General features: G+C 34.7%; 2 protein-coding genes and 2 long non-coding RNA genes across 10 annotated transcripts in view; 2 read left to right on the plus strand and 2 right to left on the minus strand.

Annotated features, from left to right (window-relative positions):
* LOC309622564 overlaps positions 1 to 27,929 on the minus strand; it is an 867,398-nt gene that overhangs the window by 603,462 nt on the left and 236,007 nt on the right. The gene's annotated exons all lie outside the window — the stretch shown is intronic.
* The window catches only part of CCNH (cyclin H), a 339,640-nt gene that overhangs the window by 209,055 nt on the left and 102,656 nt on the right, over positions 1 to 27,929 (minus strand). The window lies entirely within an intron of this gene.
* Positions 1 to 27,929, plus strand: part of RASA1 (RAS p21 protein activator 1) — a 108,506-nt gene that overhangs the window by 3,760 nt on the left and 76,817 nt on the right. The gene's annotated exons all lie outside the window — the stretch shown is intronic.
* On the plus strand, positions 1,711 to 13,859 carry LOC309622619. The gene is made up of 2 exons (XR_014241035.1): positions 1,711 to 7,032; positions 7,364 to 13,859. It is a non-coding gene; the product is annotated as an uncharacterized lncRNA (long non-coding RNA).

Here is a 27,929-nt window from a genome sequence, read left to right on the forward strand (position 1 = left end):
TTACTGAGCATTTTCATTAGTTGGGTTAAGGCCAGAAAAGTTTGTATAATTGGAACTATTACATATATTTGAATATTCTTTTTTTTTTTTGCACATTTTGAGGAAAAAATTTTAAAAAGAAAAAAAATTCTCCCCATATATTTTTATGCTATAAAACGTTCTGTATCTAAAGCTGCTAACAAATTTTTTTTTCAAGAGAGAGAAAAGTTAAATTAAAGGAGTTTGTCACTGGTACTCCCAGTATTATGTAGCTGCTTTTCGTGGTCCTTGTTATTTCTTTCTCTTTTCCCCAGGGGTGAGGGGTGATAAGAAAGGAGAATAGTTCCATTAGTCCACCATCAGTTATGTATAGAGAGTTTTAACTATGAGCCTGCAGTAGCAGGAGGCTCTTGGGCTGAATCCACCTGACAGATATATATTGCTTGCTCGTAGTGTATTTGGAGCATTTAGTGATTACTTGCCACCATTTAAAAATAGGAAAAGTTCATGTTTAAGAAGTCTCGATTTCTAGCATCCCTTGAGAAATCACAGGAGTTGGCTCCACCTGGTTTCCGTTCCTGCTTGAGAGTAGATTTCTGGAGCCGAGTAATGACGGCCCCATTTAGGTGACTTCTGAGCTCTACAGTTAGCTGTGGTTTCTACCAGGCCCGCTTTGCCTTTGATGTTATTTGCCTGGCATCTGGCCTAACTAAAACGCAGGCTTTCTCAAGCCTGAAAGTTGAAGAAAAAAGAAATAAGGAATGTAAATAATACCTTTCTTTTCCTTAAGAGTCATCTTACTGTTTCTACAAAAATAAAATCATTCTTAAGTCAAATAATTGTTAAATGTTAGTACTAAGACATGTAGCATTCATTAACTTTGTCACCGATTGCATTGTAACTCTGGGTGAGTCATTATTTCTTAATAAAAATGGGGGTGAGAATTGAAGAGATTAGTTATGGACAAAGTGGTTTCTGACCAGGACCAGATATTTTTGCTATATGAGTAGTAGAGCAATGTAGTAGGAGCTTAATTTAAGGGATACAACAATGAGTAAGATACCCCTTTTCTTAATGAGTCTCTCTTCCAGGAGAGTTTTAGATCTAGTAGAAAGTTAAGTAACCAATTACTGTCATTCAGGCTAGCTTAAGATAAATCTCATGAGTGAAGTATGAGCAAAGGGTCATGGGGGTTAAAAGAATAAGATATTTATATAATTAGGACCAGTAAAGTCTTAGAGGAAAAGTAGCAGGTATGTTTTCAATGTGGCTTAATTTATTCTGAACAAGAGGTAATTGGTTCCTATGCCCTCTGCCTAAAGATTCTGTCAGGTAAAAAAGAATTCCGAATTAATGTGTATAAACTTCTGACCTTTAGTGAGGAGTCGGTCCTACTGAACTCTTAGTTACTTACCTGTGGTCTGGGGTAGGTTGAAGGGGGCGCCTATAGTTACTGAGAATACACAGCACTACCAAAGGCTTGAATTGGTTTGGATCATTGATTAGCCACTCTAGGGAAGCCAGGCAAACATTATTGACAGAGCCAAAAAAAAGACCCAAAAGCCAAAACAACAGCAACAAAAAAACCTGACAGGGGTAACTTAGGAAGAAGAAGGGGAAAATAAAGAGGTCTTTTGGTTGCTTTGCTCCCTATCTCTTTACTAGCCATTAGGGAAATGAGAGAATGAATGCCTTTAAAGGCAGCTCAGATACACTCCAAACAGTACCTCGGTGGGGGCAGGTGATGGAACTTAGAGCGATTATTGTCAGGTATTACTGATGACATTTCTTGGTTGCTTACTACCTAACAGGAACTGTTCTAATTGGTTTTCATGTGTTGTTGTAGTTGCCTATTGCTTCACTGCAAAACTTAGTTGCTGAAACATTTATTTGCTCTTGATTCTAAAATTTGGGCAGAGCTTGTTGAGGACTGCTCCGTGTGTCACCTGTTGGCTATAATGTCCAAGGTAGCTTTTTAACTCATAAGTCTGGTACCTCAGCTGGGATGGCTGGAACAGCTGGTGGATAGCTGGGCATCTGTGTGTGTATGTGTGTATCTGTGTCCATGTCTCCCCCCACACCAACCTCTTCATTTCATTAGCTTGAACTTCTCCACAGTGGGTTCCATGAAGGAGCATTCCCAGAGGTCAGGCCTCACCATGCCAACACTTATTAAGCCTCTCTGTTCTTCATGTTTGCTAACGTTCCAATGGCCAATGCTAATCATGTGAGTCTGTCTAGATTTAGTGTGGGAGTGGGCTATAAAAGGGCACCAATACTGGAAGGTAAGATTTCTTGGGGGCATCAGAGTAACTGCCTACTGCATGTATTATTCATTTACAAGCAAATATTAAATAATATTAGAATACTAGTGGTTAGGGAGAGCGTGGGAGAAAGGGCAAGTACTTTGAAGTTTTTCCCTTAGGGTCTACATGGTAAATTGTCTTTCATCGAATGGTCCAAATATCCCCACAATATATTTTGCTTCTGACCACCATTATCTTAATTTTAAACCAAAGATACTGAATATGGATGTTGGTTATGGCTCATTGTTTGAATATGCATATGTATGTGTGGTAGGTGTGTTATCTTGAAATCACCTGCAGTACATTTCAGCTGTGGGCTAAATAAAAAATAGTTGTTATCAGGTGAAATTTATGGATAACTTCCCCATATGTCTAATCACATCTCAGTGGGATTTGGGGTATGCTTTTAGGTGTTCCAGTGATTACATGATTTTGTGAGTAAAACAATGAACATTGGGGGGGACAGAAAGAAATATAAAAGAAAGTACAATGTAGCTGGACAATAAGGCATTAATGATATAGAAATTAGATGATAAAATTAATCTACGGACACATTGTACTAATTTTTCAAATTAGAGGATAGTTTTGGAAGAGTTGAAAGAATGAGAGTGTATGAAAGTGATTTTGAAATTTAATACTGTAATTCTCTTTCACTAAAGTTTTATAGAAAGTTTGATTAGCTTTTGTAGCATCAGTATTTGATGTTATAGTAGTCCCCCCTTATCCATGGCTTCACTTTCCACGATTTCAGTTGCTCTTGGTTGACCATGGCTCAAAAATATTAAGCGGGACATTCCAGAAATAAGCAATTCATGAGTTTTAAGAACTGTACACCTTTCAGAGTAGTGTGATGAAATCCTGCTCCATCCTGCCCAGACATGAATCATACCTTTGTCCAACGTATCCTGCCATCACTTAGTGGTCCTACCTTGGTCGTCAGATTGACTGTTGCACTATCACAGTGCTTGTGTTCAAGTAAGCCTTATTTTACTTAATAATGGCCTCAAAGCGCAAGAGTAGTGATGTTGGCAATTCGGATATTCCAGAGAAGCTGTAAAGTGCTTACTTTAAGTGAAAAGGTGAAAGTTTCCTACTTAATAGGGGATGAAAAAAATCATATGCGGAGATTACTAAGATCTACAGTAAGAACGAATCTTCTATCTGTGAAATTGTGAAGGAAAAAGAAATTCATGATAGTTTTGCTGTTGCACCTCAAACCTGCAAAAGTTATGACCACAGTGTGCGATAGTGCTTAGTTGAGATGGAAAAGGCGTTACGTTTTACAGAAAGATATCTTGAGAGAGACTACATTCACTTAATGTTTATTACAGTATATCGTTATAATTGTTCTATTTTATTATAGAACATATAATAAATGTTATTGTTATTGTTGTTAATCTCTTACTGTACCTAATTTATAAATAGGTATCTATATATGGGAAAAATAGAGTATGTATGGGATTCGGTACTAATTTGAGGTTTCAGGCATGCCTGGGAGTCTTGGAATGTATCCCCTGAGGATAAGACTACTGTGTAATCAGGAGAGTGATATGCATAGATACGTAGTATTTCAGTGAAAGAGGAAACTATTTCATTGACCATTGCAGAAGCAGACTCAGGTAGAGTGGCTTGCTTAAGGTCAGATAGCTAGGTGGATCTGGGACAGAATCCAGTTCCCATGATTTTTCAGATATGTTTAGATTTGAGTAATATTTAATTAATTTTTGCGAGGGGAGGAAGTGGAAAGGCAGAGGCCCATTATTGAGTAATCATTTACTATATTCTAGGCACTTTACATAGGTTATCTCATTTAATTCTCATAACTATACAGTGAGAATAGATATTATCCACATTTTTTTTTGTTGAGAAAACTGGTAGAACTGGAATTCTAATGCAAATACTCTACTTGTTCCATTCCAGTGCATATAATACACACATATATACGTGCACCCATACAAAACTTAATATACTCCAGGACTGGCTAGTCATTGGATGTTATGGACTGAATTATATCTCTCCAAAATTCATAGGTTGAAACCCTAACCCCCAGTGTGACGGTGTGTGGAGTTAGGACCTTTAAGGTGGTAATTAAGGTTAAATGAGGTCATAAAGGTGGATCCATAATTCTATAGGACTGGTGTTCTCATATGAAGAGGAGGAGACAAATGGGAGCACATGTGCACAGAGAAGAGGCCATATGAGTTCACGGTGAGAAGGTGGCTATCTGTAAGCTAAGGAGAGATGCCTCACTTAGTAACCAACTCTGCTGGCACCTTAATCTTGGACTCAGCCTCCAGAACTGTGAGAAAATAAATTTCTGTTGTTTAAGCCATCTAGTATATGGAATTTTGTTATGATATCCTGAGCTGACTGATACACTGCATAAACCTGCATCTTTAAAAATGGCTTTGGAGGATTTGGAGCAGATTAAATGCTCATTTACTACTTGAGAAACAGGGTCTTCATTCTTTTATTTCCTGTTTTTCACTGTTGGAAAGAAAAACTTTCCTTATACTTTAGCTTCATTCTTCATGAGTTCGTGACTTAACATCTCCTCTTTTGGCTATACTTGTGTTGAAAGATGGAAAACATTTAAATGCATGTCTGATTATTATAGTGTGAAAAGATCCTACACAAGACCGTGGGTGGTAGCTGTAGACAACCTATGGGAGAGACATTACTCCAGCAGATTTTCTGTATTCACTCTGTGTTCATTGTTGTTAACATTCAGTGTTACTTTTAAGATTCCTTTCTCTTATGTATCTGTCTCTAGCTAAGAGAAAGAACTAGAGGTCCGTCTCAGTTCTTTTAAGTCTTCTTTGTAGGTATAGCCCACTACACTGGGTTCACAGTTAAGATACTTGTGTAATAGTAGAACCATACCTCTCTTCCATCCATGTCTATCTACCTAAATATTGATCTATCTCTCAGATTTTCCAATTAAACTTCTTATTTTGAGGTAATTGTAGATTCATGTTTAGTTGTTAAGAAATAATACAGAGATGTTTCCTTCACCTATTTTCCCAGATATATGGCAATATCTGGTGATATCACAACTAGGAATCAATTTCATTGATATAGTTCATTTATTCAGATTTAACCAGTTCTACATACACTGTGTGTGTGTGGGGGGGGGGTGGGTGTTTATTTAAATCTATGCAGTTTTATCACATGGGTAGATTTGTGTAATCATCACCACAGTAAAGATACAGAACAATTTCATTATCCCCAGGATCCCTCATGTTGTCCTTTTATAACTAAACCCACCTTTCTCCATCTTTAACCCCTGGCAACCACTAATCTGTTCTTCATTTTGTCATTTCCAAAAGATTATATAAATGGACTCATACAGCTTGTAACCTTTTTTTTTTTTTTTTTTTTTTGTCACCATCTTTACTGGAGTATAATTGCTTTACATTGTTGTGTTAGTTGCTGTGTAACAAAGTGAATCAGCTATACGTATACATATATCCCCATATCCCTTCCCTCTTGCGTCTCCCTCCCACCCTTCCTATCCCACCCCTCTAGGTGGTCACAAAGCACTGAGCTGATTTCCCTGTGCTATGCAGCTGCTTCCCACTAGCTATCTATTTTACATTTGGTAGTGTATATATGTCAGTGCCACTCTCTCACTTCGTCTCAGTTTACCCTTCCCCCTCCTCGTGTCCTCAAGTCCATTCTCTACATCTGTGTCTTTATTCCTGTCCTGCCCCTAGGTTTTTCAGAACCATTTTTTTTTTTTTTAGATTCCATATATATATATGTGTTAGCATACAGTATTTGTTTTTCTCTTTCTGACTTCACTCTGTATGACAGTCTCTAGGTCCATCCACCTCACTACAAATAATTCAATTTCGTTTCTTTTTATGGGTGAGTAATATTCCATTGTATATATGTGCCACATCTTCTTTATCCATTCATCTGTCGATGGAGACTTAGGTTGCTTCCATGTCCTGGCTATTGTAAATAGTTCATACAGCATGTAACCTTTTGGAATAGCATTTGTCACTGAACACAATTCACTCAAGATTTATTCAAGTTGTTGCTTGTATCAATACTTTGTACCTTTTCGTTGCTGAGTAGTATTCCATGGTATGGATGTACTACAGTTTGTTTAATCATTCACTCATCAGAGAACATTTGGGTAATTTCCAGTTTTAGCTATTATGAAAAAAAGCTGCTATGAACATTTGTGTTTATGTTTTTGTGTGAACATAAGTTTTCATTTCTGTCAGATAAATGTCCAAGAGTGCAACTGCTGGATTGTGTGGTAATTGCATATTGAGTTTTATGAGAAACTGCCGATCTATTTTCTAGAGTAGCTGTATCCTTTTACATTCTCACTAACAATTCATGAGTGATCCTGATTCCCTATGTCCTCACTACTAACCATTTTTTTTTTTTTATAATATGATGAAAGCTTTTATTATTTATTTATTTTTTGGCTGTGTTGGGTCTTCGTTTCTGTGCGAGGGCTTTTCTCTAGTTGTGGCAAGCGGGGTCCACTCTTCATCGTGGTGCGCGGGCCTCTCACTATCGCGGCCTCTCTTGTTGCGGAGCACAGGCTCCAGTCGCGCAGGCTCAGTAGTTGTGGCTCACGGGCCTAGTTGCTCCACGGCATGTGGGATCTTCCCAGACCAGGGCTCGAACCTGTGTCCCCTGCATTGGCAGGCAGATTCTCAACCACTGCGCCACCAGGGAAGCCCTACTAACCATTTTTTACTTTAGCAATTCTCATAGATGCCTAGTGATATCTCATTGTGGTTTTTTTTTAAATTTATTTATTTATTTTTTTAACTTTGGGTTTATTTATTTATTTATTTTTATGGCTGTGTTGGGTCTTCGTTTCTGTGTGAGGGCTTTCTCTAGTTGCGGCAAGTGGGGGACATTCTTCATCGTGCGCGGGCCTCTCATTATCGCGGCCTCTCTTGTTGCGGAGCACAGGCTCCAGACGCGCAGGCTCAGTAATTGTGGCTCACGGGCCCAGTTGCTCCGCGGCATATGGGATCTTCCCAGACCAGGGCTCGAACCCGTATCCTCTGCATTGGCAGGCAGATTCTCAACCACTGCGCCACCAGGGAAGCCCTCATTGTGGTTTTGATATGCATTTTTCCTAATGATTGAAGATATTGAAACTTTTTATGTGCTAATTTGCTATCTGTATATCCTCTTGGGTGAAATGTCTGTTCATCTCTTTTGCCCATTTTCCAATAGGATTGTTTGTTTATTATTGAGTTTTAAGAGTTCTTTATGTATTCTAAATATTAGTCCTTTATCTGATAATGTGGTTTGCAAATATTTTCTCCTGTACCTTGTCTTTTTCTCCTTTTAACAGGGTCTTTCATAGAGCAAAAGTTTTTAATTTTTATGAGGCTTAAGTTATCAATATTTTCTTCTATAGGTTGTGCTTTTAGAGGCAAGTCTAAGAACTCTTTGCCTAGCCTGGGTCACAAAGATTTTCTCCTATGATTGTTTCCAAAAGTTTTGTATTTTTATGTTTTACAGTTAAGTCCATGATCCATTTTGATTTCTTTTTTATAAAAGGTATGGTTTAGATTAAGGTTCATGTTTTTGCCCAGGTATATCCGATTACTCTAACACCATTTGTTGAAAAGGCAAATAACCTTCTTCCATTGAATTGCTTTTGCACTTTCATAAAAAATTAATTGGGCATATATGTGTGGGTTTACTTCTGTGTTCTTTATTGTATTTTCTTGGTCTGTATGTCTCCATTTGCTGATATCACACTCTTGATAACCGTAGCTATGTAGTAAGCCTTAATATTGGGTAGAGTGATTCACTTTTCAATATGTTTTTAGCTATTCTAAGACTTGGGTCTTTATGTATAAATTTTAGAACAAGCTTGTCCATGTCTACAGAAACTTTGTTGAAATTTTCATAGGAATTGCATTAAACCTATAGATCAGTTTTGGGAGAACTGACATCTTTACTATATTGACATGGTATGTTTCCATTTATTTAGTTCTTCTTTGATTGCTTTAATGAGCATTTTGTAATTTTTAGTATATCAATCCTGTATGCCGATTGTTTAATTTGTACTTAATTTTTTTTGTTTTATTTGGAACAGTTTTGTAAATGTTGTTATGTTTTTAAGTTTCCACATCATGTTTCTTGTTAGTATATAGAAATGCTGATTGATTTTTGTATGTTGGTCTTATATCTTGTGACCTTGCTAAACTTATCTTTTAGTTCTAAGAGACTTTTTACAGATTCCTTGGGATTTTCTACATAGACAATCATGTCAACTGCAAATAGGGGCCGTTTTTTTTCTTTCTTTCTGATCTGTGTGACTTATTTCTTTTTCTTGTCATGTTGCAGTGGCTAGAACTTCTAGTACTATATTGAATGAGAGTGGTGAGAGCAGACATCCTTGCTTTGTTCCTTGTCTTAGGTGGAAAGCATTTAAATGTATTTTACCATTAAATATGATGTTAATTGTAGCTGTTTTGTGGGGAGAGTGGATAGATACTCTTTATCAAGTTGAGGTTGATCACCTCTCTTCCTAGTTTACTGTAAGTTTTTACCATGAATGGGTGCTGGATATTTTCAAATTCTTTTTTCTGGGTCAATTTATATGATCCTATGATTTTTTCCTTAGCATGTTGAGATGGTAGCTTACACTGATTTTTTTAATGTTGAACCAGCATTGCATACCTGGAATAAATCTCAGTAGGTTTTGGTGTATAATGTTTTTCAAGCATTGCTGAAACTCAGGTTGTTGATGTGTTGAGAGTGTTTGTGTCTAAGTTCATGAGAGATATTGGTCTGTAGTTTTCTTGTGATATCTTTGTCTTGTTTCAGTATTTGAATAATACTGGCCTCCTAGTATGGGATAGGACATGTTCCCTACTCTTCTGTTCTTTGGAAGAGTTTGTGAAGTATTGGTATTAATATTTGGTAGAATTCTCTAGTGAAAACATCTCAGCTTGGGATTTATTTTTCTTGGAGGTTTTAAATTATGAATTCATTTAAAATGGTTATAGGGTTATACATCTTATTTATTTTATCTTGGTTGGATTTTGGTAGTAAGTGGGTTCATTTCTTCTGATTTGTCTAACTTAGCGTAAACTTGTTTGCGTTATTACGTAGTTACCCTTTTGATGGCTGTAGAATAGTCAGTGATATTCTCTTTTATTCTTGATACTTGAATTTGTATCTTAACTCTTTTTTGTTTTGTCAGTCTTGTTAAAGCGTTATCATTTCTATTAATTTTTTCAAAGGGTTAGCTTTTTGTTTCATTGATTTTTTTTTTTTCCTTATGGTCTTGTTTTCAATTTCATTGATTTTTGCTCTTATTTTTATTGTTTTTTTTTCTGATTGCTTTGGGTTTATTTTGTTCCTGTTTTTCTAGTTTCTTGAGGAAGGAATTTAAGATTATTGATTTGAGACTTTCCCTGTTTCCTGGAGTAAGCATTTAATGCTATACTTTTCCCTCTTAACACCTCTTTAGCCATATTCTGCATCTTTTGATATGTTGCCTTTTCATTTTCATTCAGTTCTGTGTTTCTTTTTTTAACTTTACATTGAGACTTACATTTTGACTCATGAATTATTTAGAAGTGTGTTGTTTAATTTCCAAGTGTTTTAAGATTTACCAGTTGTCTTTCTGTTATTGATTTCTCGTTAGAGTCCATTATGGTCAGAGAACATACCCTTATGATTTCAGTACTGTTAAATTTGTTGAAGTTTGTTTTATAGTCCAGGATTTGGATATGGTCTATCTTGGTGAATGTTCCATGGATGCTTGAAAAAAATGTGTATTTGGCTGTTCTTTGGTGGAATGTTCTATATATGTCAATTAGATTCTTCTGTTTGATTGTTTTGTTCAGAACTTTTAAATCTTTCCTCATTTTCTGTTTAGTATTTCTGTGAGTTTCTGAGATAGGAGTCTTAAAGTTCCCACTATAATTTTGAATTTATCTATTTTTTCTTTCAGCTCTATCAGTTTTTGCTTCATGTATTTTGGAGCTCTGTTGTTTGAGTGTACACATTTAGGATTGTTATGTATTTCTGGTGGATAGATCCTTTTATCATTATCTAATGTCCTTCTTTTGTCTCTAGCAATTGTCTTTGCTCTAAAGTCTATCTAATATTAATATAGCAACTCCTGCTTTTATTTTGTTTACATGTACATTTTTCCATCATTTTACTGTCAATGTGTCTTATTTTAAGTGATCTAATTAAAAAGAGCTTATAGTTGGGTCTTTTTTTTTTAGTCCACATTGTTAATCTGTCTTTACTTGGTGTATTAAATATTTATGTTTAAAATAGTTATTGGTATTTTAGGGCTTAAGTCTGCCATTTTACTTTTTGTTTTCTGTTTGTTCTCTTTCTCATTTCTCTTTTTCTCTTTTCTTGCTTTCCTATGGGTTACTCAAACATTTGTTAGGATTTCATCCTGATGTATTTATAGTGTTTTTTCAATATATCACTTTGTAGATACTAAAATAACATATGTAATTTGCCACAGTCTATGGGTATAAGCATTTTATCAATTCGAGTGAAGTGAGGAAACTATTCTTCCACTTAGATCCCTTTACCTTCCCACCTTGTAAATATTGTTCTCTTGACTATTTCTTCTACATACATTGGGCAGCTATTCAGATGGTGTTAATATTTTTGTTATTGTGGTAAAATATACATGACATAAAACTTATTTTAACCATTTTTAGGTGTATAGTTCTGTAGTATAAAGTACATTCACATTGTTGTTCAACCATTATCACCATCTTTCTCCAGAGCTTTTCCATCTTCCCCAGCTAAAACTGTACCCATTATACACTAACTTTCCAATCCCCTTTTCCTCAGCCCCTGGCAACCACCATTTTACTTTGTTTCTATGAATTTGACTACTCTAGGTACCTCACATAAATGGAGTCATAGAATATTTTCCTTTTGTAACTGACTTATTTCACTTAGCCTGTCTTCAAGGTTCATCTGTGTGTAGCGTTTGTCAGAACTTGTTTCTAAAGTCTGAATACTATTCTAGCCTTATCACACATTTTGTTTATCCATTTATCTGTTGGTGGGCGCTTGGATTGCTTCCACTTTTTGGATATTGTGAATAATGCTGCTTGAACATGGTGTATAAATATCTGTTTTAGTCACTGCTTTCATTTTGGGAACATACCTAGAAGTGGAATTTTTGGATCATAGGGTAATTCTGTGTTCAAGTTTTTGAGGAATTGCCATATCATTTTCGATAGCAGCTATACCATTTTATAGTCTCACTAGCAATATATGAGGGTTCTAATTGCTCCATATCCTCACCATCACTTGTATTTTCTTTTTTTTCTTTGTTTGTTTTTTGGATTTTTTTGGAGATGAAATAGCTATCCTGATGGGTGTGAAATGGTTTCTCATTGTGGTTTTGACTTGCATTTTCCTAATGAATAGTGATGTTGAGCATCTTTTCATGTAGTTATTGGCCTTTTTTATATCTTCTTTGGAGAAATGTCTCTTTTCAAGTCCTTTGCCCATTTTTTAATCAGGTTGTTTGTTTTTGGTAAGTTGTAGGAGTTCTTTATATATTCTGGATATCAGTCCCTTTTCAGATAAATGGTTTGCAAATATTTTCTCCTGTTCTAAGGGATTGCTTTTTCACTCTGTTGATAGTGTCTTTTTTTTTTTTTTTGATAGTGTCTTTTGATACACAGAGGTTTTTAATTTTGATGAACTCCAGTTTTTTATGCCTGTATAATTTTTATTTCATTCATCTGTTATGGTTTTAAAACCTCTTGAGTAGAAAGGTAGTCTATTGTATTTACCCATATTTTTGCTTTTCCCATTGTGCTTTCTTCTTTCCTGATGTTCCAAGAGTCCTTGTTTTATCAACTGAAGAACTTCCATAGCCATTCTTGAAGGATACATCTGGTAGTGACAAATTCTTTTAGTTTTTCTTTATCTGCTATTTCTTTATTTCCCCTTCATTCCTGAAAGATAATTTTGTCAGATACAGAATTCATGGTTAACAGTTCTTGTCTTTCAGCACTTGAAAATTTTTTTGTTACTTTCTTCTGACCTTTGTGGTTTCAGATGAGAAAACTGCTGTCATTTGAGTTGGTGTTCCCTATAGGTAATGCATCCTTTCGATGTGGTTGCTTTCAAGATTTTTCTTCTCTTTGGTTTCAGATATGTATGTCAAGGTGTAACTTCTGTGGGTTTACCTGTTTGTGGTTTGCTCACTTTAATCTGTAGCTTTACGTCTTTCTCCAAATTTGGAAGTTTTCAGCCATTTGTTGAATACTCTTCAACTCTTCTCTTTTTCTCTTCTTTTCATGGGGCTCAAAATGATATGGATCTAGATCTTTCATTATTGTCCCATCCATCTACGAGACCTTGTTGTTTTCAGTGATTTTTCTCTTTTTTGTTCATATTGGGTAAATTCTGTTGATCTGTCCTCAAGTTCACTGATTCTGTTCTCCATAATTCCTACTATTGAGCCCATCTAATAAATTTTTGGTTTTCTTTCTTATTGTAGTTTTCAGCTCTGTAATTTCTTTTTGGTTGTTTTTTTTTATAATTTCTATTTCTTGGGTTGAATTTTGTCTGTTTCAAGAGAATTTGTAATTGATTGATGGAGAATTTTTATGATGGCTGCTTTACAGTCTTTGTCAGATAATTCCAAAGTCTGATTCATATCAGTGTTGGCATCTGTTAATTGTCTTTTTCTCATTCAAGTAGTGATTTTTTTGGTTCTTAGTATGATGGATAATTTTTGATTGTATGTTGGTCATTTTGTCTTCCATGTAATTTTTTTAAAATCAGTTTGTCCCGTAAGCATGATTTTTTTTTTTTTTAATTTGGCTGCACTGGGTCTTAGTTGCAGCATGCGGGATCGTTTTTCGGTTGTGGCATGCGGGCTGTTTAGTTGCGGCATGTGGGCTCTTAGTTGCGGCATGCGGGATCTAGTTCCCTGACCAGGGATTGAACCTGGGCCCTGTGCATTGGGAGCGCAGAGTCTTAGCCACTGGACCACCAGGGAACTCCCCCCATAAATATGATTAATATATATTTACTGTAGAAAATTTGGGGACTATTGAGAAATACAAAGAAAAAAATCACTTTTCTGTTGCCAAAGATAGTTCCTGTTATGAATAATACATAACATTTATCTGAAAGGAAATATGTACAGGTATGCTTTGGAGGTATTTTATTGCAAGTTCCATTCCAGACTACCACAATAAAGTGAACATCACAATAAAGCAAGTCACAGGAATTTTTTGATATCCTATTAAATTAATTTTAATTTATCCAAATTAAAATTATGTTTATGGTGCTGGGATGAATTGGGAGATTGGGATTGACATATATACACTAATATGTATAAAATAGATAACTAATAAGAACCTGCTGTATAAAAATAAATAAAATAAAATTCAAAAATTCAAAAAAAGGGTACAGAAAATTATATATGAATTCAGAGAATACATGCGATCATTAAAAAAAAATTATGTTTACACTGAGCTATAGTGTCTGTTAAGAGTGCAATAGCATTATGTCTAAAAAATGCACATACCTTAATTAAAAAATACTTTATTGCTAAAAAAAAAATTAACCATTATCTGAACCTTCAGCAAGTCATAGTAGTAACATCAAAGATCACTGATCACAGATCACCATAACAAATCAGTAATAATGAAAAAGTTTGAAATATTGTGAGAATTACCAAAATGTGACACAGAGACACAAAGTGAGCAAATGCTGTTGGAAAGATGGACTTGCTCCATGCAGGGTTACCACAAACCGTCAATATGTAAAAAAACAGTTATCTGCAAAGGACAATAAAGTAAAGCACAATAAAATGAGATATGCCTGTGTATATCCCCATCCCCTCAAATATAATTGTAGCTAACACTTTCACAGATGAGGAAATTGAGGTAAGGAGAGTTTTAGGTAGCTTTCCCAGATCACAAAACTACCAAATGATTCAAACGCAAACTTTTGATTCCTGGGTTTATGCGTTTAACCACTGTGGTACAGTCTCTCTTGTTCTGTTTGTTTTTTTTTTCTTCCCCCGTACCACTTCAGAAAAATTGTTTCAATAGGAGAATGAACTTATTTTGGGAGGAATAATCAATAGGTTAACAGCCCTCTAAAAGGCATTTTGAACAGTGTTTATTTTAAGTAGTTCAATATATATGTCTATAGATACCTGAATGTGTTTATATACATATATATACACATATGTGTGTGTGTGTGTATATATATATACACACACACATGCATTTTGGAAGATTATCTTAGGTAGTAGAGAAAGGAGTTTTGATACCTCTTGTTAGGCACCACTTGGGAATATTTAAATAAATGAATACCTCCTTCCATTTGAATGGGAAGCAATAACAGGCTTTTTTTTCTTTTTACAGGCTTTTATCTTCCTTGAAAAGAAAGTTGTGTTTTTGTTTTTGGTTTTTTTTTTTTTAAGTAAATCATTGTTAGCTTCCTTACTTATTGAGGAACAAATTGTGTAGAATTTCTTCCACGCATTATTTCATTTAGGTGACCATAAGGTCACCCATCACATGTATGTAGTGAGCTTGGTTGTTTATCCATGTCAGCGAATTTTAGGATAGCTGTCTAAGAATGGATTTAGGGGAAATTCCTAATTATTGGGTTAAATAGTGACTGTATGAGGGCTTAGGAATAACTCAGTACCTTTTAGTTTCTACCTAAGAAAACTAGTCCAGTTATCTAAAGTGCAATTGCTATTGTATGTATTTATTTATGGGACACAGCAATGGTAGGATGATGGTAAGAGAAATTAAATATCAAGAGAAATTAAATCTTCAGCAATTCTTTGGAGTCCTTTTAGAATTCTCTACATTTGTCATTGCTGGCAGCTAAAGATGAGTTAACGATGTGGTTTGATGTTTGCTTTTAGTCATTACATAAATTTGACTTTTCATGGAATTCAGGAAAAAGGAACACACTGACAGGGGCTGCATCCTCTAGTTAATAGTAGAATTCATTAATATTATCCTCAGAATATTTTCATCATGAAACCATTTTTGAAATAATTATAAAAGTGAATAGCATTTAAAATACCTAATCATTTTATTTTGACACTGTTTTTTAGGGACCTATTCTGTGTAATTTGATAAAATAACATTTATCACTATAGAGTCATACAAAGAAATCATACAAAGTCTTAGAGTGCTGTGGAGAAATAGTACAATACGTTTTAATAAATTAGTATTAACTTTCATGGAAATAATATTATATGCCTAGTGCACAGGGCCTATGAATTACAATGGAAGAGAGGTTGAAATGTAATAGCTAGCAGACATATCTTGGTATGTTGTAAATGCCATGGTAAGGAAGGAGCCTGAGCATTGTCCTGTAGGCATGTGGAATCCATAGAATGCAATCTTTTTCTACTTAACTTTTCAAAACTTTTTTTTTAAGATTTCAGTCAATTTGCCCTTTTCTCCTTTCCCACTTCAACGTAATCATTTACCGTGATGGTTCTTTTCTACTTCCTAAATTGCTTTGGAATCTAACTTTTTTTAAATTTCCTGTGGCTTCAAACCCTCATTTTCTGTTTCCTTCTGTTGGGGTATTCATTAATTTTTCTCTGTCTCTGGTCTCTCTCTTTGCCAATTAATAATTCTTTTTGCAGTGGTTTTCAAAATTTTCTAATTTCATCCAAGTAAAAATTAGGAAATTTATTGTACATTGTGACAAAACTTGGGTGTGTGTAAATACAAAAAAAAACCCAAAAATTGCATGAAAAATACCCTTTTTAATGAGCACTTCTGATACATTTTGCTGTCTTTTTTTTTAAACTCTGTTCTATTCTACTTAAAAAAAAAAAAACATACTGGTGGAGAGTAACTAAATTGAATTCCAGACTCCCAGCAGCTTTCAAAACTGCTTTATATTACTGCCAGCATGATTTTTTTTTAAATTAATTAATTAATTATTTTTATTTTTGGCTGCGTTGGGTCTTTGTTGCTGCACGCTGGCTTTTCTCTGGTTGTGGCCAGTGGGGGCTACTCTTCATTGCAGTGCGCGGGCTTCTCATTGTGGTGGGTTCTCTTGTTGCGGAGCTCAGGCTCTAGGCATGCGGGCTCAGTAGTTGTGGCGCGCGGGCTGTAGAGCGCAGGCTCAGCAGCTGTGGTGCGCGGGCTTAGTTGCTCTGCGGCATGTGGGATCTTCCCGGACCAGGGATTGAATCTGTGTCCCCTGCATTGGCAGATGGATTCTTAACCACTGCGCCATCAGGGAAGCCCCAACATGATTTTTTAAATACAGACTTTATTGTACACTCTCTTGAGACCTTTCCGTAAGTCTCCATTGTCTAAGAGAGTAGTGGCTTTCAAACCTAATTTTGACCATGACCCACCAAAAGAAATAGATTTTACATTTGTGACCCAGTGCACACATATAAACAAACATATATAACAGAAACAAAGTTTAATGAAACAGTACTTACTCTTACTACCTGGGATGTACTCTATTTATTGTTCTTATCTATTTCACTTCATTAGAAAAAAGAAAACAAAACTGATTGTGACCTAGTAAATTGATTTCTTGACCCAATGGCTTGAGACCTGCAGGTTGAGATAAGAAAATTAAAGCTTTATTATGACATATAATGCCATTTTACACTGTTCTCCAATATTTAATTTTTCATCAATACTATGCTATTTATTCCTTAAACTTGCCATGGTATTTTCTGTCACTCCATTTACTATTCTGTCTGGGGTGCCCTCTCTCTTCCTTGATTGTGTGACAAACTTTGTTCATTCTTCTGAATTTAGCTGAGACGTTACTGAAGGTGGTGGAGAATGACAAAGATAAAAGTTTCTTCTCAAGAAATGATGACATCAAACAAACTCCGTGATCTCATCAAACAAACTTGGAAAGAAATGTTTTCTTAGAGAAGTAAACCACAATATCTCAAATTAATGTGGTGACTTAAAGATGCTTTCTGTTTAGAAAGATCTGACAGTAACAAGTTGGTGGTATTGACATATTTAAAGAATGGGGATTATAGCAAGTGACATAGTCATATTGGACTCATAGAAAATGGAGCCTTATTCAGGGTAAGTGTGTCAGTGATCATCTAAATTCAAGGGAGTGGGAGCCCAAGGATGAAACCTCTTTGTTTCTGGTGCAGTTTTTTTTTTTTAATGTTTTTTTAAAATGTTTTCATTCTATATATGAATTATCTATATCCTTTGTGCAGATTTCGTGCTCAGTAAGCAACCTCCCCCCACAATTTTTTAAGTTGAAAAATCTGCAGAAAAGTTTTAAGAATAGTGCACCAAGTAACTATATATCCTTTACCTTGACAGTTTGCCACATTTCGTTTATCCTTTTTTCTTTATACATCCACATATTGTATATTATTTTTACTAAACTGTTTGTGAGTTACTTGCAGAGGTCATGTCACTTTCCTCTTAAATACCTTACCTTATGTATCTTAAGAATAAGGGCAATAGCTCACATAGTCAAAAATAATGAATTCAACACTAACATAGTATTCATATTCAGATATCTTCAATTATTCCTGTAATGTCCTATATATCTGTTTTTTTTGTTTGTTTAATTCCCCTTAATTGTTATATCTCTTTAGTCTCCTTTCATCTAGAACAGTCCCGTCAACTTCTTTTCCTTCCATTGACCTTTTTTAAGAGTCTAGGACAGTTGTTTTGCAGAATATATCTCTATTTGTATTTGTCTGATTGTTTCCTCATAATTAGATTCAGGTTAACCATTCTTGGCAGGAATACTCCATTGGTTCTTAATACATCATGTCCAGGGCATATGATGTCAGTTGTCTTATTGATGATGTATATAAGTTTGAACTTGGTTTAGGTAGATTCCACCATATTTTGCTATTAAAAAGTAATTAATAAATAATAAGTACCCAGGGGTTTTAGTATTCATTGATGATTTTTACCTGAATCAGTTATTACTCTGTTGTAATGGTATGGTAAAATGGTGATTATTATTTTTTCCTATTTATCATTCCTTTGAAATTTATTAGTTAGCATTCTTCATTACACAACCTTGTGATTATAATTTGGCTTCCCACTTAACAGGCTTTCAGGGGGAAAGTAAGCTGGGAAAAGATGTGTGAAGGCATTTATTTTTTGTTGTTAATAGAAAAATGTTATTTTGTTTTCTGTATTAGTCACTTGTGAGCTTTGTTAGGATGGATCAACAGCCTCGAATCCAGTCTACTATTGAAACTTGACTAATTTGAATTTGAGTAGCAGATCCTGGAGAAGTCACCTTGGCTATTGCTACTCTATGAGTCTCTTGGCAGCCAGCACCTTCCCCTTTTGTTTCAGTGTTTTACAGTGATCTTTTCAAAATAATAAGGCCTGGGAGGATGCATATCAGAAAAGGTGTTGGATTTAATATTAAAGGTGATGGGTAATTAACAGGAATGCTATTTGGATATTAGAAAATAGTAAATGCTTGTAGATAGGCTTAAAGGAGTATTGTTTTTTTTCCAACTCAGTTTTTTTAAGTTAATAAACTTTATTTTTTTTACAGTAATTTAAAGTTCAAGGGAAAATTGAACAGAAAATACAGAGAGTTATTATATATCCCCTGTCCCCACACACGTACAACTTCCCCCACTATCAGCATCCCATACCACAGTGGTACGTTTGTTACACTCGATGAACCTACATTGACACATCCTTATCACTCAAAGTTCATGGTTTCCATTAGGATTCACTGTTGGTGTTGTACATTTTATGGTTTTTGACAAATGTAAATGACCTGTGTCCACCACTGTAGTAACACAGGGAATAGTTTCATTGCTTGTTCTGTCTGTTCATCCCTCCCCAACCCCCCTCAATCCTTGGCAATCTTTTGTACTATCTCCATAGTTTTGCCTTTTCCGGACGGTCATATAGTTGGAATCCTATAGTATGCAGCCTTTTCATTTTGGTTTCTTATACTTAGTAGTATGTATTTAAGGTTCCTATATGTCTTTTCATTGCTTGGTAGCTCATCTCTTTTTAGTGCTGAATATTTTTGCATTGTCTGGATGTACTTCATTTTATTTATCCCTTCACCTACTGAAGGACATCTGGGTTGCTTGCATGTTGTGGCAGTTACCAATAAAGCTGGTATAAACATCCGTGTGCAGGTTTTTATATGGACATAAGTTTTCAATTCATTTGAGTAAATACCAAAGAGTGTAATTGCTGGGTTGTGTGGTAAAGGGTATGTTTAGTTTTTGGAAACCCTGAACCTGCCCTCCAAAGTGGCTGTACCATTTTGCATTCCCACTATCAGTGAATGAAAGTTCCTGTTGCTCCTCATTCAGGCCAGCATTTGTGTTGTCAACGTTCCAGATTTTGGCCATTCTAATAGTTGTCAGTCCTTTGGTAAATATCTTTTGCAAATATTTTCTCTTAGTCTGTGGCTTGCCGTTTCATTCTGTTGACATTGTCTTTCACAGGTCAGATATTTTGAATTTTAATGAAGTTTAGCTTACCTATTATTTCTTTTAATGCCTTTGGTGTTGTATCTTGAAAGTCATCACAATACCCACGGTCATTTAGATTTTCATCTATGTTATCTTCCAGGAGTTTTATAGTATTGTGCTTTACATTTAGGTCTGTGATCCATTTTGAGTTGATTTTTGTGAAGGATGTAAAATCAGCCTAGATTCCTTTATCTTATTTTATTTTTTTTGGCATTTGAATGTTCAGTTGTTCCAGCACCGTTTGTTGAAAAGACTATCTTTCCTCCATATATTGCCTTTGTTCCTTTGTCCAAGATCAGTTTGGCTATATTTATGTGAGTCTGGTACTGGGTTTTCTGTTTGTTTTCCATTAATCTGTTTGTCTATTCTTTCACCAATACCACTATTTTGATTACTGTGGCTTTGTAGTAAATCTTGAGGTCAAATAATGTCAGTCCTCTGACTTTGTTCTTCTCTTTCAATATTGAGTTGGCTATTCTGGGTCTTTTGTCTCTCCATATAAACTTTAGAGTTAGTTTGTTGATAGCCATAAAATAACTTGCTGGGGTTTTGATTGAGATTTCCTAGAATGTATACATCAAGTTAGGAAGAAATGACATCTTGACAATAGTGAGTCTACTTATCTATGGACATGGAATATCTCTCCATTTATTTAGTTCCTCCGTGATTTTGTTCATCAGAGTTTTGTAGTTTTCCTCATATAGATCTTACGCACGTTCTGTTAGATTTATACCTGAGTATTTAATTTTTTGCTAATATAAATGGTAATGTGTTTTAAATTTAAAATTCCACTTGTTAATAGCTTGTATATAGGAAAGCTATATTAACCTTGTATCCTGAAATCTTGCTAAAATCTCATATTAGTTCTAGCAGGTTTTTTGTTGATTGATTTGAATTTTCTTCATAGATAATCATGCTGTATGTGAACAATGAGACAGTTTTATTTCTTTCTTCCCAATTGTATGCCTCTTATTTCCTTTTCTTGTCTAATGCATTAAGACTTCCAGTACAATATTGAAAAGGAGTGGTGTGAAAAGACATCCTTGGCTTGTTCCAAACTTAGTGGAAAACTTCAATTTTCTCACCATTAAGTGTGATGTCACCTGTAGGTTTTTTGTAAAGCTCTTTAAAGTTGTGAGATCTTTATCACGTAAAGGAAGTTCCTTTGTGTTTCTAGATATTTGAGCAATTTTCTCTTATCATTAGTGAGTGTTGGACTTTGTCAAATGTTTTTCCTGCATCTATATGCTCATATGATTTTTTCTTTAGTGTGTTGATGTAATGGATTACATTGATTAATTTCCAAATGTTGAACCAGCCTTGCATACTTGGGATAAATCTCACTTTGTCATGGTGTATAATTATTTTAATGTATTGTTGGATTTGATTTACTAATATTTTGTTAAGGAGTTTTACATCTGTGTTCATGAGATATTGGTCTGCAGTTTTTTCTTGAAATGTCTTTGTCTGGTTTTGGTTTTAGGATAATGCTGGCCTCATAGAAACAGGAAGTATTCCCTCTACGGTCTTCTGGAAGAGATTGTAGAGAATTGGTATAATTTCTTTCTTAAATGTTTGATGTTTGGTAGAATTAATCAGTGAACCCATCTAGGTCTGGTGCTTTCTGGTTTTGAAGGTTAGTAATTATTGACTCAGTTTCTTTAGTTGATATAGGCCTATTCATATCATCTATTTCTTCTTGTGTGAATTTTGGCAAATTGTGTTTTTCACAGAATTGATCCATTTGATCTAGGTTATCAAATTGTGGGTGTAGAGTTTTTCATAGTGTTCCTTTATTATCCTTTTAATGTCCAGGACATCAATCATAATGTCCAGGACATCAGTCATGATGTCCTATCTTTAATTTCTGATATTAATCATCTGTGTTTTCTTTCCTTTTTTCTTAGCCTGGTTAGAGTTTTTCAGCTTTATTGATCTTTTCAAAGAACCAGCTTTGGATTCATTGATCTTTCTCTATTGATTTCCTATTTTCAATTTCAATTTCAAAAAAACTGAGTTTTGCTCTAATTTATATTATTTATTTTCTTCTTACTTTGGGTTTAATTTGCTCTTCTTTTTCTAGTTTCCTAACATGGAAGTTTAGATCATTGATTTTATATCTTTTATAATTTATGCATTTAGTGCTATAAATTTCCTTCTAAGAACTGTTTATGCTACATCCTGCAAATTTAATAAGTTGTATTTTCATTTTCATTTAGTTAAAAATATTTTTAAATTTCTTGAGATTTCTTCTTTGATGCATGTGTTATTTAGAAGTGTGTTGTTCAATCTCCAAGCATTTTGGAATTCTTGAGCTATCTTTCTGTTACTAATTCCTTTTTTAATCCCATTGTTGTATGATCTCTATTTTAAATTTAAGATGTTTTTATGGCCCATAATATGGTCTGTCTTGGTGAATGTTCCATGTGGGCTTTGGGAAGAACATGTTAACTGCTGTTGGATGAAATAGTCTATAGATGTCAGTTATATCCAGTTGATTGATGGTGTTGTTGAGTGTAACTGTGTCCTGATTTTGTGCTTGCTGGGTCTGTCCATTTCTGATAGAGGATTGTTGAAGTCTCCAACTGTAACTGTGAATTCATGTGTTTCACCTTGCTGTTCCATCAGTTTTTTCCCACAAATTTTGATGCTCTGTTGTTAGGCATGTACACACTAAGGATTGCTGTGTCTTCTTGGAATATTGATCTCTATATCATTATTTAATGCCCCTCTCTATCCTTGATAAATTTCCTTGCTCTGAAATCTGCTCTGTCTGAAAGTAATATAGCTACTCCAGGTTTTTTTTTTTTTTTTTTTTTTTTTTGATTAGTGTTAGCAAGGTATATCTTTCTAGATCTCTACTTTTTTTTTCTTTTTTTAACACATATTTACCTAGTTACTTTTTTGTGGGGGTGGGTAATGAGAAAGTTTAAGCTCTCCATCTCTTTATCTTTTTAACTTTTAGTCTTTATGTGTCTTTATATTTAAAGTTGGTTTCTTGTAGGAAACACACAGTTGAGTCTTGTTCTTTGATCCACTCTGACAATCTCTGTCTTCTAATTAGTACATTAGACAATTGACTTTTAAAGTATTGATAATTATTGCTATGATTAGATTAGTATCTACCATATTTGTTACTGTTTTCTATTTCTTGCCCTTGTTTTTGTTCTATTTATGTCTAACACATTTTTTTCCTGCCTTTTGTGGTTTTAATTGAGCATTTATATGATTCCATTTTCTCTCCTTTCATAGCATGTCTGTCATAATTCTCATTTTACTTTTTTTAGTTTTTGCCCTAGAGGTTGCACTATACATTTACAGCTAATCCAGGTCCACTTTCAAATAATATTATACTGCTTCACAGATAGTGCATGTACTTTACCGTAACAAAGTATTACTAATTCCTCCCTCCTGTCCCTTGTATCATTCATTTTATTTATATATAAGCTTATATATATGATATGTACATACGCATACATAGTCAAATATATTGTTGCTACTATTTGGGATAGACTTTTATTGGTTAGATTAATTAAGAATAAGAAAAATACAACTTTCAGTCGTACCTTCACTCATACTCTTCCTTTCTTTATGTAGATCTGAGCTTTTGACCTATATCATTTTTCTTTTCTTTGAAGAATTTTTAACATTTCTTGCAAAGCAGATCCATTGTGAACAAATTCCCTCAATTTTTGTCTGAGAAAGTATTTCTCCTGCACATTTCTCAGGGTACAGAATTCTAGGTTGGCTGTTTCTCTCAACACTTCAAATATTTCACTCCGTGTTCCTCTTGCTTGCATGGTTTCTGAGGACAAGTTAGATTTAATTTTAATCTTTGCTCCTCTCTAGGTGTAAGGTGTTTTTTTTTTCCCCCTCTCTTGCTTCTTTCAAGATTTTTTCTTTGTCTTTGATTTTCTGAAGTTTGAATATGCTATGACCAGGTGTAGTTCTTTTGGCATTTATCTTGCTTGGTGTTTTGAGTTGCTTGGATCTAGGGTTTGATATCTGACATTAAGGGAAATTCTCAGTCATTATTGCTTGGATATTGCTTCTCCTCCTTTCTCTTTTGTTTCTCCTTACGGTGTTCCCATTACATGTATATTATACCTTTTGTAGTTGTCTCACAACTAAATCTAAAAATCTGAACTCTCAAAAGTATTTTTTTAACTGAAAATGTAAATTTATAAATATATTCAGGAATTAGAATGTTGTAGGTGGCAATTTTTGTATGCTATGAATATGCAGTTCATTATTTTGTGGTTTTATTTTACTTTGTACTTGCATTTGCTTAAACAAAGTGATGGCTCATAAACACATAGAATGCACTTTATTGCCCATGATATATATATATATATATATATATATATATATATATCCTTCAGAAAAATTAAAAAGAAAATTAAAAAAAAAACTAAATTCACAACTAAATTCTTTGGATATTTAAAAAAAAATTTTTTTTTTCCCAGTTTTTTTTCTCGTTGCTTTTCAGTTTCGGAAGTTTCTATTGTCATATCTTCAAGTTCAGAGATTTTTTTCCTCAGTTGTTTCCAGTCTACTAATGAGCATATCAAAGATCAAAGGCAGTCTTCATTTCTGTTAGTGTTTTTGATCTCTAACATTTCTTTTTGATTCTTTTGTAAAATTTGCGTTTTTCTGCTTACATTATTCTTTTATTTTTGCATGTTGTTTACTTTTTTCCATTAAAACTCTTAGCATATTAATCATGGTTTTTTAAAAAAGATTCTGGTCTGATAATTCCAGCATTCCTACCATATCTGACTCTGGTTCGGGGGCTTGCTCTCTCTCTCTTCAAATTGTTTTTTTTGCCTTTTAGTGTGCCTTGTAATTTTTTGTTGAAAGGTGGACATGATGTACTGGGAAAAAGTAACAGTGGTACATAAACCTTTAATGAGGTAGTGCTAAGGTCTGGGAGGCAGGGGGAGGAAGTGTTCTATAGTGCTATGGTTAAGTCTTAGTCTTTTGGTGATCTCATGCGCCTGGATTTTGAACTTAAGTGCCTCTCAGTTGTTTTATTAAAACAGGATGGCTCTAGAGGATTGGACTTGGGTATTTCCCTTCCTTCAGGTGGGTTGAGACTCCTGATAAAACACTAGCTAGTTAGCCTCTGGTAAATTAATTTCTCCTGGGGACAGGCCTTGTTAAGAAAAACAGAATGCTCCAGTATATTTCAAAATGGTTTCTTTCCTTCCGCCTCCCAAAAGCATGAGGTGGTTTTTCTCAGATATTCACTGTGAAGACCTAGTAGAGCTTCTGAAAGTGTTGGGGTGCCCCCTTGTGCCTGGGTCACCCTGGAGTTAAAACTCCACAAGTTGTCCACACTGAGCCTTCAGTAATTTGTCAGATACAGTTCAGGTTTCCCTACTCTGGTGCTGGTTCCCTGGGGAGATTTCTGCTCAGGTAAAGTATGATTCGCTTCATCTGGCTGTCTGTCTCTCAGTTTGGGGGGCAGTGGTTTGCCTTATGGCCTCACTTCTCTGATGGATCTAAGAAGAATTGTTGATTTCTCAGTTTGTTCAGCTTTTTACTTGTTGTTAGGACAGAGTAGCAACTTCTTAGTTCCTAATATGCCTGATTGGAAACTGGAAGTGGCTTAAAGAGGTTTTAAGTTAAAAGTTTTTTAGCAATTTAAAAAAAATTTTTTTCTTTTTTAAGAAAATTAATTAATTAATTTTTTGGCTGCATTGGGTCTTCGTTGCCGCAAGCAGGGGCTACTTTTCGTTGCGGTGTGCAGGCTTCTCATTGCAATGGCTTCTTGGTGCAGAGCACGGGCTCTAGAGCGCGTGGGCTTCAGTGGTTGAGGCGCGTGGTCTCAGTAGTTGTGGCTTGTGGGCTCTAGAGCACAGGCTCGGTAGTTGTGGCGTACGGGCTTAGTTGCTCCGCGGCATGTGTGATTTTCCCGGACCAGGTCTCGAACCCGTGTCTCCTGCATTGGCAGGCGGATTCCTAACGTCTGTGCCACCAGGGAAGTCCTTAAGTTAAAAGTTTTAAAGAGGTTAAATAGTTTGGTTTATGGGAAATTGGAGGATAAATCCTTCAAGAGAATGGTAGCTAGAGGAGATAGCAAAGTAAGGGGAACAACTTTTTCAAAGTAGAAGCAGAATGAGAATATTTTTATTCCAAACAGTAAATATTTAGGTGTTTTTTGAAGCAGTCACTTGGGTTGAATTTCTTGTTTTTACTCAAATATATTCGAAAGCAAGTTGTGCTTTATTTTTCAATCTATGTTAATACATTTAATCAAAATCTAGAGAATTAAGGCAGAGACTTTATCATTAGAAGAAAGTAGTTTGAAAAAAGAGGTAATTTCTAGCCAGCCAACAAGATTCCACTGTTTGTGTCTTGTAGCGTTTTATAAATTGCACACTGCATTGTTCAATTATAGGAATTGATATTCTGTGACTTTTTTTGACAGTTAAATAATTTGGGTCTGTGTTTTTGGAATTCCAGAATGCACACAGTACAAGATTCCTGAGTCTTTAATATACTAAGCAAAGCTTTTTGTTAGCTCTGCTTTTCCTAAACTTAAGTACATGCTTGATGAACATTCTTTGTAGAGCATGCTTTGAGAAACATAGTAATAGCAAGTAGCTAGGTTTCTGTCCTCCTGGTGCTTATAGGGGAAGTGTAGTATAGAGGAAGAACCCATAGTTTAGTCTTTGGAAAAGCTGAGTTTCTGTTTTTAATGCTTTTAGTGAATCACTGTATTGGAAAGTTTATTTAATTTCCTCATGCTTTAATTTTCCTTTGTGAAATATGGTAACTTTCCTCCTTTTCTAATTCACAGTGATGTTGATGTTTTATAATGATCAAAAAAGCTTTAGTAAAACATATATAAGGTTTGTATATGGTTCTTATAGAAGGTGAACATTTGACACCTACCTTCTGGGGGCAGGTGACATTGATGTGAATTGTCATAGAAACCAGAAGCCTGTATAAATATTGAAATAGTAAATGAATCAAGTACATAAATGAATGGCTTGTTAATGTTAAGTTGAAGCAGGAGTGCTAAGAACTTATGTTTTCATGTAATTTTTTTTTTTGTACATACTATAACATGTGACCACAATAAGATGACAGTAAAGCAAGAGTAAATATACATTTTAGTGTTACTTATTAAGATTTACAGGGATAAGAGGAAGTTTCCTTAGCAAGGAAGTTTATCCTAATAATGACACAAATATGATAGAAACAGGATAGAACATTTTGGGGTAAAATCATGCAGTTGTTTTTGAGATGACATATACACTTTTAATTGCTTTGTTCTAAGGAAGTTAAAACTGAGTTTTAGAGTAATGCCTACAATAATTTGGGGTGGAAGAGCTTTCTATATGAAGAGAGACTGAAGTATTCACAATTTTTTTTATTATTGAAAAAGCTTAAAAGTGATGGATATGAGTAAAGTTTACGTAATTACTTAATGAATAAAGTGACAAATGGTGACAAAATCCCTAGAGGTATAAAAATACACATGCCAAAGGGGCAAAAGCATGTATTCCCATCATATCTCTGACCTCAGTGGTCATAAGTCATGGGAAGACAACAGGTGAGATGGGGCTAGAGCCTGGCTCTGTGTCATCCATTGACTCTGCTGCTAGTACTGACCATAGACTCTCAGGCTGTTGAGCAGAAAATAATGTAAATTTGCAAAAGTTACCACAGTCTTGACCTGTGCAAACATTTGGTGGTATTGGGGGTTAAGGGAGTTTGAGGCCAAGATATAATAGATGAGGGGGAGGGCAACAGTATGCTGGACAGTTGTACAGCATACTGGTATGAGGTATGTAATATAGATATAATTTTGACTACATAATGTTGTTTGCATGTGTATAAAAATGTATTTAAGCATGTTCCCCTTTAATATCAAAATTAAAGTTTTAGTGTAAAGAGTTTTTCTGTATTTCAAGTTACTTCCTTTTTTTTAATTTTTATTTATTTTTTTAAATTTTTGAATTTTATTTTATTTATTTTTTATACAGGAGGTTCTTATTAGTTATCTATTTTATACATATTAGTGTATATATGTCAATCCCAATCAAGTTACTTCTTTTTAAGTATGCTTTTTTTTTGACGTATAATGTACATAAAGTATAGCATCGTAAGTTTTCATCTCAATGAATTTTAGCAGTGTTACTAATAGGTGTTGTATA

Source organism: Balaenoptera borealis, assembly GCF_965194805.1.
Source record: "Balaenoptera borealis genome assembly, chromosome: 2".
NCBI lineage: Eukaryota > Metazoa > Chordata > Mammalia > Artiodactyla > Balaenopteridae > Balaenoptera > Balaenoptera borealis.